Raw genomic sequence first — 12,271 nt, forward strand, 5'->3', positions numbered from 1 at the left:
CCCTTGTCCCCTGCATTGGTAGGCGGATTCTTAACCACTGCACCACTAGGGAAGTCTCCAGATTGTTTGTTTTCTTGTTGTTGATTTTGAGTTCTTTGTATATTTTGGATGCCAGTCCTTTAATAAATATGTGGTTTGCTCATACTTTCTCCCAGATTGTAGCTTGTCTTTACATTCTCGACAGTGTGTTTCACAGAGCAGAAGTTTTTAACTTTAATGATGTCCAAGTTGTCAATCTTTCATGTCATGAATTGTGCTCTTGGTGTTGTATCTAAAAAGCCATTGCCAAGCCCAAGATTACCTAGATTTCTCCCCATTTTATCTTCTAAGAGTTTTATTGCTTTGCATTTTAAATTTAGGTCTATGATATATTTTGAGTTAATTTTTGTGAAAGGTGTAGAGTCTGTGTGTAGATTCACTTTTTCCATGTAGATGTCCAGTTTTTCTGGCACCACTTATTGAAAAATCTATCTTTGCTCCATTGTGTTGCCTATGCTCCTTTGTCAAAGATTGGTTAAGGGTATTTGTGTGAATCTATTTCTTTGCTCTCTCCTTTTATCTATTTTTCTATTCTTTCACCAATAACACACTCTTTTAACTGGAGTTTTAGAATAATATGACAAGAATGCAATTATAATGTCTTTTGCAGCAGGGCATAGGGATACCTTTGTTATGTTGAATTATATTGAACAGATACTTTATTTGTTTGCAAGTTGATTATTCTTCCAATATAGCATTTGAAGCATTGCAGAAGGCAACTGGTTCAGCTTAGTGTTGGTCTCTAAGAGGACTTCTGGGTATCTCTTCTATCTTTTTCCTTTTATATCCAGAGAGAATGGGCTGTGATTGGTTTGGACTGAAGACAAACCAATTAATTTGGATTAATTGGTCATTGAGTCGGTAGAGTTACAGGCCAAGCTAAAAATAGAGAATTCAGAAGTGTGGGATCTCAGTTGAGCTCCCTTTTCCACTAATACTGAGATACTTTCTCTTCTCACACTCAGCTAAGGCAGACAGAATGGAGGTCATTCTCACTTTGGGTGTGCACCTCCACACCACCCACACATTTGGACAAATTCCCTTAGTCTCTTATACTCTTTTCTACTTCTTTAAGACCTTCCAAGTGTGGAAACATCAGACTTTGCATAGAGGCTAAATGGGTTAAGCAGGTTTCTCTGCCACTTCATTCAAATCAATTGAGGCAAGCCAAGATTAGATAACACATTTTCCATCAAAATTAATGTAGCTCTCCAGGGCTTTCCTTTGGTATTTGGGACCAAGGCCTCTGCTAGCAATAAAGTGTAACATTTTTCTTGCTTCATTTGCTAGGTGGTGACCCTGAAGTGAGGCAATGGTAGCTGAAAGAATAATTCAACAATTTCTGGGATTTTTGAACAAATTTCATAATATCTTCTAAGTCACATACCAACAAGTCTAACTGCTAATGTGATCATAGGTTTATATTTTGATACACCTTAGGCATTAAATTAAAACTCTGTCTGTTTGGTCAATATTAGATTCTCTGTAAACTAAAATGAAGTTCAGATTACTTTTGCTGGTTTGAATAAATATTCAAATTGATAGATTATATTCACAGTGGCCTTCTGTCAATTAAAAGGATAAGATATAATTTTGGCTTTAAAACACATAGCAATCAAGGTTTTGCATGTGGGTTTGCTGTTTCAGAACACCCCTATTATATCAGCTACTCTGATTATAATTTCTTAAATGGCCACCTATTAAATGTTTGGCTCCCCCCCCCTTTTTTTTTTCTGTAAAAAAGCAAACACTTCAGGTTACACATTGATTCTCTTTTGCTTTACTCATTTAATCATCAAACACTTCCTGAACATTTCTTATACACCAGGAAATAGAATAAGTGATAGGAGAACACAGATGAGTGAGAGGTAGTCGTTTTCACAAAAGAATTTACAACCTCTAGAGAAGATTACCTTCTAGCCCTATGACAAAAAGATCTGTTTCTGGGTCTTCAATACATAAAACATGTGAACCTTAATTACAAAGTATGGTCCATTTTATCTGCAACTGAGAAGATAAAATGGACCATACTTGGTAATTAATATACTAATGTGACTTACAGTTTCCTCTGGTTTCAAAACTAAGCCTTCAAAATAAATCTTTCAAAAACAGAAACTAGTTGTTCCTTATTTACATAACTATTTCATGTCCAGCTATGTAGTCTTAGGTCTTTTCTGAGATTTATACTGTTACTGAAGGCCCAACTGGAATTTGGATTTGGTAGAAATAGTTTAGTGAAAGTTGTAAGTTCCCTGGGTGTAGAAAGAGTCTTAGGTTCTGATGAAAGTAGGAAGAGGTCATGAAAGTGGATGGTATTAAGGAGGCCAGTAAGTGAATGCCTCACTTGATTAATTTCTAAACCTTTGAATGATTAACTTAATAATGACTTCGCTCCCAATTAACACCAGCCTGAGGGGGCTATCCCTAATCTACAACTTAAATAGCTCAAAGGAGAAAGGTCTCTATGTCTTTAATGTATTCATAATTCACAAAATGCAAGACAGTACTGAAACAAAAGAAAAGAAAGTGTTCCCTGAAGATATAAATTTTTCTAATGAAAGAAGGGAGAGGAAACATATTAAAACAAATCCTTCCAAGAATGCTGTGTTGTTGCTATAAGAAGAACACAAATTAAAAAGAAAATTTGGAATACAACATCCAAGAGTTTAATATATGGAATATTTTACATTGTTTGCAACCATAAGAGTACAATTAGGATCTACATCTGCTGTATGCTTTAAAAAAATCTTTACTCACCTTTGACTAAAAATGTGCAAATCAGTTCAACTAATGCTAAATCCAAGAGAAAAAGGAAAAGAAACCATTTGCGTAGAAAAGCCAGGAAAGTGAAAACAATGAGAAGAGCCAAGGAAAAAATACTGACAATGATTTAAAAATAGGAACAAGTAGCAGTAAATGGAAGAAACATCACTCAAGAGGTGAACTATGTGGACACCCAACACTCCTGTGCAGCTGCTCTGGTCTCTTTTCAAAACCTGAGCCAAGAAAATAACTCAGGGAGCTATTCTTGACTTTTAATGGGGAATAAAACCCTGGCAATTTACAGGGGTGCTCAGTGTTGGTTAACACTGCTGAGGAATTTCAAATAGGCTAGAGCCTGCCTGAAAATTCCAGGTGCTAAAATTGGCACATATGTTTTCATATCAGAAGTATGCTGTACATAAAATGCAAACATACATGATTTGTTTTTATGTTCATATTTGTATAATTCATAATTTTTAATTTTAAGACCTTTGCACAGTACTGAATTATAGAAGTACATGGGCCATTATTATCCCCATTTTTTATTTTTTATTTAAAATATGCATCTAGTTTATAAGTAGAAAGAGACTCCATTTATTGAGTGCTTATTACTGGCAGACCCTGTAATATATGTAGAAGATGAGGCAGAATGTAGGACTTCTGGGCCCTTAAGGTGTCTTGGGAAAGAGACAGTACTGCAGTGTAATGGGCTCAGAGCTGAAGCTTTGCTCTTTTTCCATTTTCTCACTGTGAATATTGTGTGTGTGTGTGTGTGTGTGTGTGTGTGACGGACTACTACTCAGCCATTAAAAAGAATGAAAATTTGTCATTTTCAACAACATGGATGGACCTGGAGGGTATTATGCTTAGTGAAATAAGTCAGACAGAGAAAGACAAACACTGTATGTTATCACATATGTGGAACCTACAAAATAAATTAATATAACAAAACAGAATCAGACTCACAGATATAGAGAACCAGTGAGGAGAGAGAAGGGGATAGGGGCAAGATAGGGGTAGGGGATTAAGAGGTACAAACTGCTATGTATAAAATAAGCTACAAGGATATATTGTACAGCACAGGGGATATAGCCACTATTTTACAAAAACTTTAAATGGAGTATGATCTATAAAAATTTTGAATTGCTTTGTGGTACACCTGAAACTAATATAATGTTGTAAATCAACTATACCTCAATAAAATAATAACGTTTAAAAATAAATAAAAATACTTTATTGCTAAAAAATGCTAATCATCAAGAAAAAAATATTTATCTTCTCCCTTCTGAAGAGAAATAACAAGAAATAACCAAAGAGCCCCTGTGGGTGGAATGAGTAAAACGGTGAATGCATTTTTTTTTTTGCTTTGCGAAGGTTACCGAGCAGAAATAAACAGCATGGCTATCACATAGATTCTATTGCCCAAACAAAATGCGCACTTTGCAAAGGGTTTCAGAAGCCAGCAGCACAACACTGAAGCTCCTATATTATAAATTCACTCAGGAAATTGTTTCCCCCAAATAGCCTAGTTATTATGTAACAGGTATATCTTTCTTTCCTTATTCCTTGCTTTCTAAAAAGAACAGTGGCTTTGGTGAACTTTTCCTGAGTTCAAATTCTGGTTCCTCCATTTATTGGCTGTGTAAGTTGCTTAACTGCTACCTATTTTCTTCATTTATCAGATAAAGATAATAACCCTGCCTGGCTATGTTGTGAATCTTAAGATATTAAGTGTTGTGTTTAGCACAATGTTTAGCACATGGCTGGCACTCAATAAATACTAGTTATTCTCTCCTACTATGTTATAACTATTGGGCTTATCAACAGCTTACCATTTACCACCCCCATACAAATCTTTTCAAAGAATTTTTCTTTAATTTCAACCATCATCCTTTTTGTAAAATCAAAGAATATTTGAGCTAAAGAATATCTTAAGAGAGTATCTCCTCCAACCTTCAATGGTTTTATATTGTTCAGTGAGTGGGATCTAAGTACAGATAAGGAAACAGGCCCAGAGGTGCGATGTGACCTGATCAAGTTCACATTGGTGGTGAGAGGTAGAATTTTAGGGCCAGATCATAGGTCTCTAGTCAATGTTTATTCCCATATTCCCTGGTGCCTCCCTACAGATGTTTTTCTAATTCATAAAAGATTAGAAACGAGCCTTTTACAATACTCTTTCTCATTGAAATCTTGCTCTTTTCCTTAAAGCAATGACAAATTGGACCTTGAGAATGTGGGCTTGAGCTTTTTGCATTATATTATTATTTGTGTTAAAGAGTGTGTGATGCTGGTTCAGGAACCATTTACAGACTCCAGAGGTAGCATTGCTGACTTGGAATCAGGGTGCTTCTTTTTCACAGTGGTAGAATTCTGGAATGCCAAATATTTTCTCTTCCCTTTGATACCTGTCTGTCTGGTTTTGTTTTGATCTCAAAGAAAGAAATCATTTCATTAGGAGAATTCTGTCTCAAAAGCTAATAAGGAAACCAAACTTCCTAAATTGTAACAGGGTGGGAAGACACCTCCAAATCAATTGCTTATCCAAATCCATTAAATTGCCAATTCTTTTAACCAACGTAGGTTGGTAAGGTAACCCCTTAATAACCAGAAATTGTGTATTCAGACCACCACTGCATTCACCTAACAGAAATAAAGGGATATATTCTCAAACACTGTAGACAACAGTAGAAAATTCCATTTTGGCTTGAAGTCAAGAAAGTTTATTTGTTGACATGCCTGAACTATCTTATCAGTAGCTAGCTTTAGCTATTAGGCTTTTTCACAATGTGAATCCCCCAAGGAAAACAAGAACGAAAAAAACAAGGGTATGATGAAGTTCCAGAGTAAAACCTTCAATGAAAGTAAGAAAATGAAATCATTTAGGGTTTCTCTGTCCCTAAAATTTACCATGACCAAGTATTCTGGCTAGACTGGTGAACAATAAAGAATAACCTGGGTTTCAGAAAGGTATTTCAGACTTCTCATTATCAGTCACATTAAATAAAACTTCACTGAAGATATACTATGTTTCAGAAGCTAATTAAAAAGTCTGGGGATCAGGGCTTCCCTGGTGGCGCAGTGGTTGAGAGTCCGCCTGCCGATGCAGGGGACACGGGTTCGTGCCCTGGTCCGGGAAGATCCCACATGCCGCGGAGCGGCTAGGCCCGTGAGCCATGGCCACTGAGCCTGCGCATCCGGAGCCTGTGCTCCGCAACCGGAGAGGCCACAACAGTGAGAGGCCCGCGTACGGGAAAAAAAAAAAAAAAAAAGTCTGGGGATCAAATGCTCAAACATAGTCATACACATGCCCCCCTCTCTGCAACACACACACACACACACACACACAGGCTCAGGCTCTTTTTTTCATCTTCTTCACATTTAACAAACTTGTCCACCCAGACTAAACACTCTTCCTCTCCTGTTGGTCAGCCTCCCTTCTAACCAGAATCAAGGTTTCAGGTTGTCCTCTCTGAAGGGTGTTACCAAGTATTGGGCTAAATGTGCTTCTGACCAAATTGGTTCATTTTATCACAGCAATATTTGCACATAGTGTCCTTTCTTTTCCTTATCTCCCATTTGGCTTTTAACATCTCAGTGTTACTTAATTATGTGAAGCTACTAAAATACTATCATAAACCAAATCAGCCTGTGATATTTGCTGTTTTAAAGCATTATTTGGCTACAGAGATGTTAGGAAAACTGGGAAAAAAGGTGAACACTTAGCAAATGAAGATGGGCCAAAAACATAAGCGCAGGTAATCCTGTTTAGCACATGAAATAGTGTTATTATCCATTTCATATTTGAGGCCCCATCCTAAGAACACTCAATGACTTCTGCCAGATAGTGTTTAAATTTAGTTGAAGATTAGGTGATTTTTCTAAGGATGGAGGCTGTGAGGTATATCCCTGTAGTCCTAGCACATAGTAGGTGAAAGGCCCTGCTGTATATATTCTAAGGTGCTACTGATTTAAAATGCATCATTATTTTTTTAAACATCTTTATTGGAGTATAATTGCTTTTCAATGGTGTGTTAGTTTCTGTTTTATAACAAAGTGAATCAGTCATACATAGACATATGTTCCCATATTTCTTCCCTCTTGCGTCTCTCTCCCTCGCACCCTCCTTATCCCACCCCTCTAGGTGGTCACAAAGCATGGAGCTGATCTCCCTGTGCTATGCAGCTGCTTCCCACTAGCTATCTATTTTACATTTGGTAGTGTATATATGTCCATGCCACTCTCTCACTTTGTCCCAGCTTACCCTTCCCCCTCCCCATATCCTCAAGTCCATTCTCTAGTAGGTCTGTGTCTTTATTCCCGTCTTACCCCTAGGTTTTTCATGATCTTTTTTTTTCTCTTAGATTCCATATATATGTGTTAGCATACGGTATTTGTTTTTCTCTTTCTGACTTACTTTACTCTGTATGACAGACTCTAGGTCCATCCACCTCACTACAAATAACTCAATTTCATTTCTTTTTATGGCTGAGAAATATTCCATTGCATATATGTGCCACATCTTCTTTATCCATTCATCCAATGATGGACACTTAGGTTGCTTCCATCTCCGGGCTATTGTAAATAGTGCTGCAGTGAACATTTTGGTACATGACTCTTTTTGAATTATGGTTTTCTCAGGGTATATGCCCAGTAGTGGGATTGCTGGGACGTATGGTAGTTCTATCTGTAGTTTTTTAAGGAACCTCCATACTGTTCTCCATAGTGGCTGTATCAATTTACATTCCCACCAGCAGTGCAAAAGTGTTCCCTTTTCTCCACACCCTCTCCAGCATTTATTGTTTCTAGATTTTTTGATGATGGCCATTCTGACTGGTGTGAGATGATATCTCATTGTAGTTTTCATTTGCATTTCTCTAATGATTAATGATGTTGAGCATTCTTTCATGTGTTTGTTGGCAATCTGCATATCTTCTTTGGAGAAATGTCTATTTAAGTCTTCTGCCCATTTTTGGATTGGGTTGTTTGTTTTTTTTGCTATTGAGCTGCATGAGCTGCTTATAAATTGTGGAGATTAATCCTTTGTCTGTTGCTTCATTTGCAAATATTTTCTCCCATTCTGAGGGTTGTCTTTTGGTCTTGTTTATGGTTTCCTTTGCTGTGCAAAAGCTGTGAAGTTTCATTAGGTCCCATTTGTTTATCTTTGTTTTTATTTCCATTTCTCTAGGAGGTGGGTCAAAAAGGATCTTGCTGTGATTTATGTCATAGGGTGTTCTGCCTATATTTTCCTCTAAGAGTTTGATAGTGTCTGGCCTTAAATTTAGGTCTTTAATCCATTCTGAGCTTATTTTTGTGTATGGTGTTAGGGAGTGTTGTAATCTCATAGTTTTACATGTAGCTGTCCAGTTTTCCCAGCACCGCTTATTGAAGAGGCTGTCTTTTCTCCACTGTATATTCTTTCCTCCTTTATCAAAGATAAGGTGACCATATGTGCGTGGGTTTACCTCTGGGCTTTCTATCCTGTTCCATTGATCTATATTTCTTTTTGTGCCAGTACCATACTCTTGATTACTGTAGCTTTGTAGTATAGTCTGAAGTCAGGGAACCTGATTCCTCCAGCTCCATTTTTCATTCTCAAGATTGCTTTGGCTATTCGGGGTCTTTTGTGCTTCCATACAAACTGTGAAATTTTTTGTTCTAGTTCTGTGCAAAATGCCAGTGGTAGTTTGATAGGGATTGCATTGAATCTGTAGATTGCTTTGGGTAGTAGAGTCATTTTCACAATGCTAATTCTTCCAATCCAAGAACATGGTATATCTCTCCATCTATCTGTATCATCTTTAATTTCCTTCATCAGTGTCTTATAATTTTCTGCATACTGGTCTTTTGTCTCCTTAGGTAGGTTTATTCCTAGATATTTTATTCGTTTTCTTGCAGTGGTAAATGGGAGTGCTTTCTTAATTTCACTTTCAGATTTTTCATCATTAGTGTATAGGAATGCCAGAGATTTCTGTGCATTAATTTTGTATCCTGTTACTTTACCAAATTCATTGATTAGCTCTAGTAGTTTTCTGGTAGCATCTTTAGGATTCTCTATGTATAGTATCATGTCATCTACAAACAGTGACAGCTTTACTTCTTCTTTTCCGATTTGGATTCCTTTTATTTCTTTTTCTTCTCTGATTGCTGTGGCTAAAACTTCCAAAACTATGTTGAATAATAGCAGTGAGAGTGGGCAACCTTGTCTTGTTCCTGATCTTAGTGGAAATGGTTTCAGTTTTTCACCATTGAGGACAATGTTGGCTGTGGGTTTGTCATATATGGCCTTTATTATGTTGAGGAAAGTTCCCTCTATGCCTACTTTCTGCAGGGTTTTTATCATAAATGTGTGTTGAATTTTGTCAAAAGCTTTCTCTGCATCTATTGAGATGATCGTATGGTTTTTCTCCTTCAGTTTGTTAATATGGTGTATCATGTTGATTGATTTGCAGCCTGAGGAATTTTTAAATGAGTTTTTAGTAGGAGGCTTTCTTCCCTTAGCCAACTTGAGATGTATATTCTTTGGAATGCCAGGAAGTTAGCTCCAATAAAGTGACGTCTAAATTTTAATGCTAAAAAAACTTTTAAAAATGCAGATATTTAACTGAGATAGATGGACTCACAACACAGCTAAATGTATTAAATTATGTGCGAAGCTACAGGCTGAGTTCATGCCAATGACCTATCATCACCTGCTCTCGTTGCAGGTGAAAGTATAGATGAAAAGTAAATAGAAAGACAATTTTCCCATGTGATAGTGAAACAGGTGTGGGGGACGTGGGGGCTTGTGTTCTCCTGGGCACAGAAGCCTTTTTTTTGTCCCCTGTTTCTTGTAGGCAAGACTCCAGCCTCCATGACCTTCCCTGAGCTCCAAAGGCAGATTCAAACAGTTGCTAATCAAGGGAGGAGGAGCCAATAAACCACCTGAGGCAAGATTAAAGGGACCAGAGAAGCTCATCCAGATTAGGAGACCAACCACCTGAGACCTTGCACACACCCTAATCTTATCAGCAACCCTACTCTTGAAGTATTGTTATAAAACTCCTCATCAAATCCTCCCGGGTTGGGACACTTAGTTTTTTGAGGCAGGAGCCTGCTGCCCTTTGCCTGGCAAAGCAATAAAGCTATCCTTTTCTGCTTCACACAAAACTGTCTCCGAGATTCCATTTGGCACCACAGCATAGAGGTCGAGCTTTTGGCATCAGTATACCTAAAAAAGACTTGAATCATATATATGAATGCATATATATGTATTAGTGTGTTGGATGTTGGCTTAAAAACACAATATAAAGCAAAATGTGAGAATTAGAGGACTTTTTGGTTCATCTTTTTCAGCTGAGAGCAGACAGAGCTAATAGCACACACAATACTTCCTGTAAGAATGGCAGAACATCAAATAAAGCTGAACTTTCAGCCTGGATAAGTCTGGGCTCTGATAAGGAAGAAGTATAACCCTTAGTCTTGAGATGGGGATATCTGGGTAGATGCACTTAAAAATCTTGAACCTCCATATTTCCCTGAAATCTCTGGGCCTTTAGAAGTGATCCATTCTCCTTTGCTAGAAAATAAAGGCTCTCACCTTATCTGAAAATATTACCTAGGTATATGCCTAGTAAAACAATGCTTGCCCTCCTCTACATCTGCCTCCACCTTCCCTCCTGGCCACAGAATCCATAAGTACCAACATGATATGATTGGGCAGAGATTTAAAAGAGAACTAAGGCCATTTATCTGAATACAGCATACCTTGGAGATATCCCCCATTCAGTTCCAGACCACTGCAATAAATTGAATATCACAATAAAGCAAGTCAAATGAATTTTTTTGGTTTCCCAGTGCACATAAAATTATGTTTATGCTATACTGTAGTCTATTAAGTGTGCAATAGTATTAATGTCTAAAAAAACAATGTATGTACCTTAATTTTAAAATGTTTTATTTCTAAAAATGTTTACTTTATTGCTAATAAATGCTAGCCATCATCTGAGCCTTCAGCAAGTCATAATCTTTTTGCAACAATAACATCAAAGATCACTGATCACAGATCACCATAATATAGTAATAATGAAAATGTTTATAATATGGTGAGAAGTACCAAAATGTGACTCTGAGACACTAAGTGAGCAAATGCTTTTGGAAAAATGGTGCCAATAGACTTGCTTGACTCAGGGTTACCACAAACCTTCAATTTGTAAAAAGTGCAATATCCAAGAAGCACAGTAAAGTGGAGAACAATAAAATGAGTGATGCCTGTAATTGTATCCTGCAAAGAGAGGAATATCCAGATCTTTAGAAATCTGTTGAATACAGCATTTGTTTTGACACTGATACCTAAGGACCCAAGGAACTATCATAGCCCCATTGCAGTAAGGGCATATGGTACTCAGGTAATAAATAAAGTCCTTCCTAGGTCCATCCCACAGTAGGACCAGTAGGTCAATGGGCCCACCTGGTGTTATTTTCCTGGTTTCTGCCATACCATCAGAATGGACATTGTTAGCAATTGGCAGAATCTCCACATTGGTGTCCTACACTGTGGCATTAAGAGCATTTGTAGTGGGAAAGGCCAAAATGCAGGGGTAATGATCCCTATCATTTCCCATTTAATTCACTAGTGTGACCCTTGCAAAAACTACATAGACCAAGACACATGACGGAGGACTACCAGAGTTTAACCAAGAATAGCCCCATATGCAGTTTTTGTGTCAGACAAATATATCAGATATGGTACAATTGCTAGAACAAATTAACACAAATTATAGCATGTAGTATGTGCCTGTTATCTGCAAAAGCATTATTTTCCAACCCATAGAAAGGGGGATCACAGGCAGAGTCTATTTACCCCTGGTGGTGAAGAAAAAAGCCTGAGCTTCCTTCACAGGTGGATTGGCTCAGTATGTGGCTGCAAGCAAAAAATGAACTGCCAATCAGGAATACACAATGGAGAAAAGACAGTCTCCTCAGTAAGTGGTGCTGGGAAAACTGGACAGCTACACATAAAAGAATGAAATTAGAACATTCTCTAACATCATACACAAAAAGTAAACTCAAAATGGATTAAAGACCTAAATGTAAGACCAGATACTACAAAACTCTTGAAGGAAAACATAGGCAGAACACTCTCTATAAATCGCAGCAATACTTTTTTTGATCCACCTCTTAGAGCAATGAAAATAAAAACAAAAATAAATAAATGGGACCTAGTTAAACTTAAAAGCTTTTGCACAGCAAGAGAAACAATTAAAAAAATGAAAAGACAACCCCACAGAATGGGAGAAAATATTTGCAAATGAAGCAACTGACAAGGGATTTACCTCCAGAATATACAAACAGCTCATGCAGCTCAATATCAAAAAAACAAAAAACCCAATCAAAAAAAGGGCAGGAGACCTAAATAGACATTTCTCCAAAGAAGACATATAGATGGCCAAGAGACACGTGAAAAGATGCTCAACATCACTAATTATTA

The 12,271-nt window shown here is 37.3% G+C and overlaps 1 protein-coding gene across 3 annotated transcripts in view; it reads right to left on the reverse strand.

The window, feature by feature from the left end:
* Positions 1-12,271, reverse strand: part of FBXO4 (F-box protein 4) — a 379,144-nt gene that overhangs the window by 204,985 nt on the left and 161,888 nt on the right. The gene's annotated exons all lie outside the window — the stretch shown is intronic.

This window comes from Mesoplodon mirus (assembly GCF_964341445.2).
Source record: "Mesoplodon mirus genome assembly, chromosome: 5".
Classification (NCBI taxonomy): domain Eukaryota; kingdom Metazoa; phylum Chordata; class Mammalia; order Artiodactyla; family Ziphiidae; genus Mesoplodon; species Mesoplodon mirus.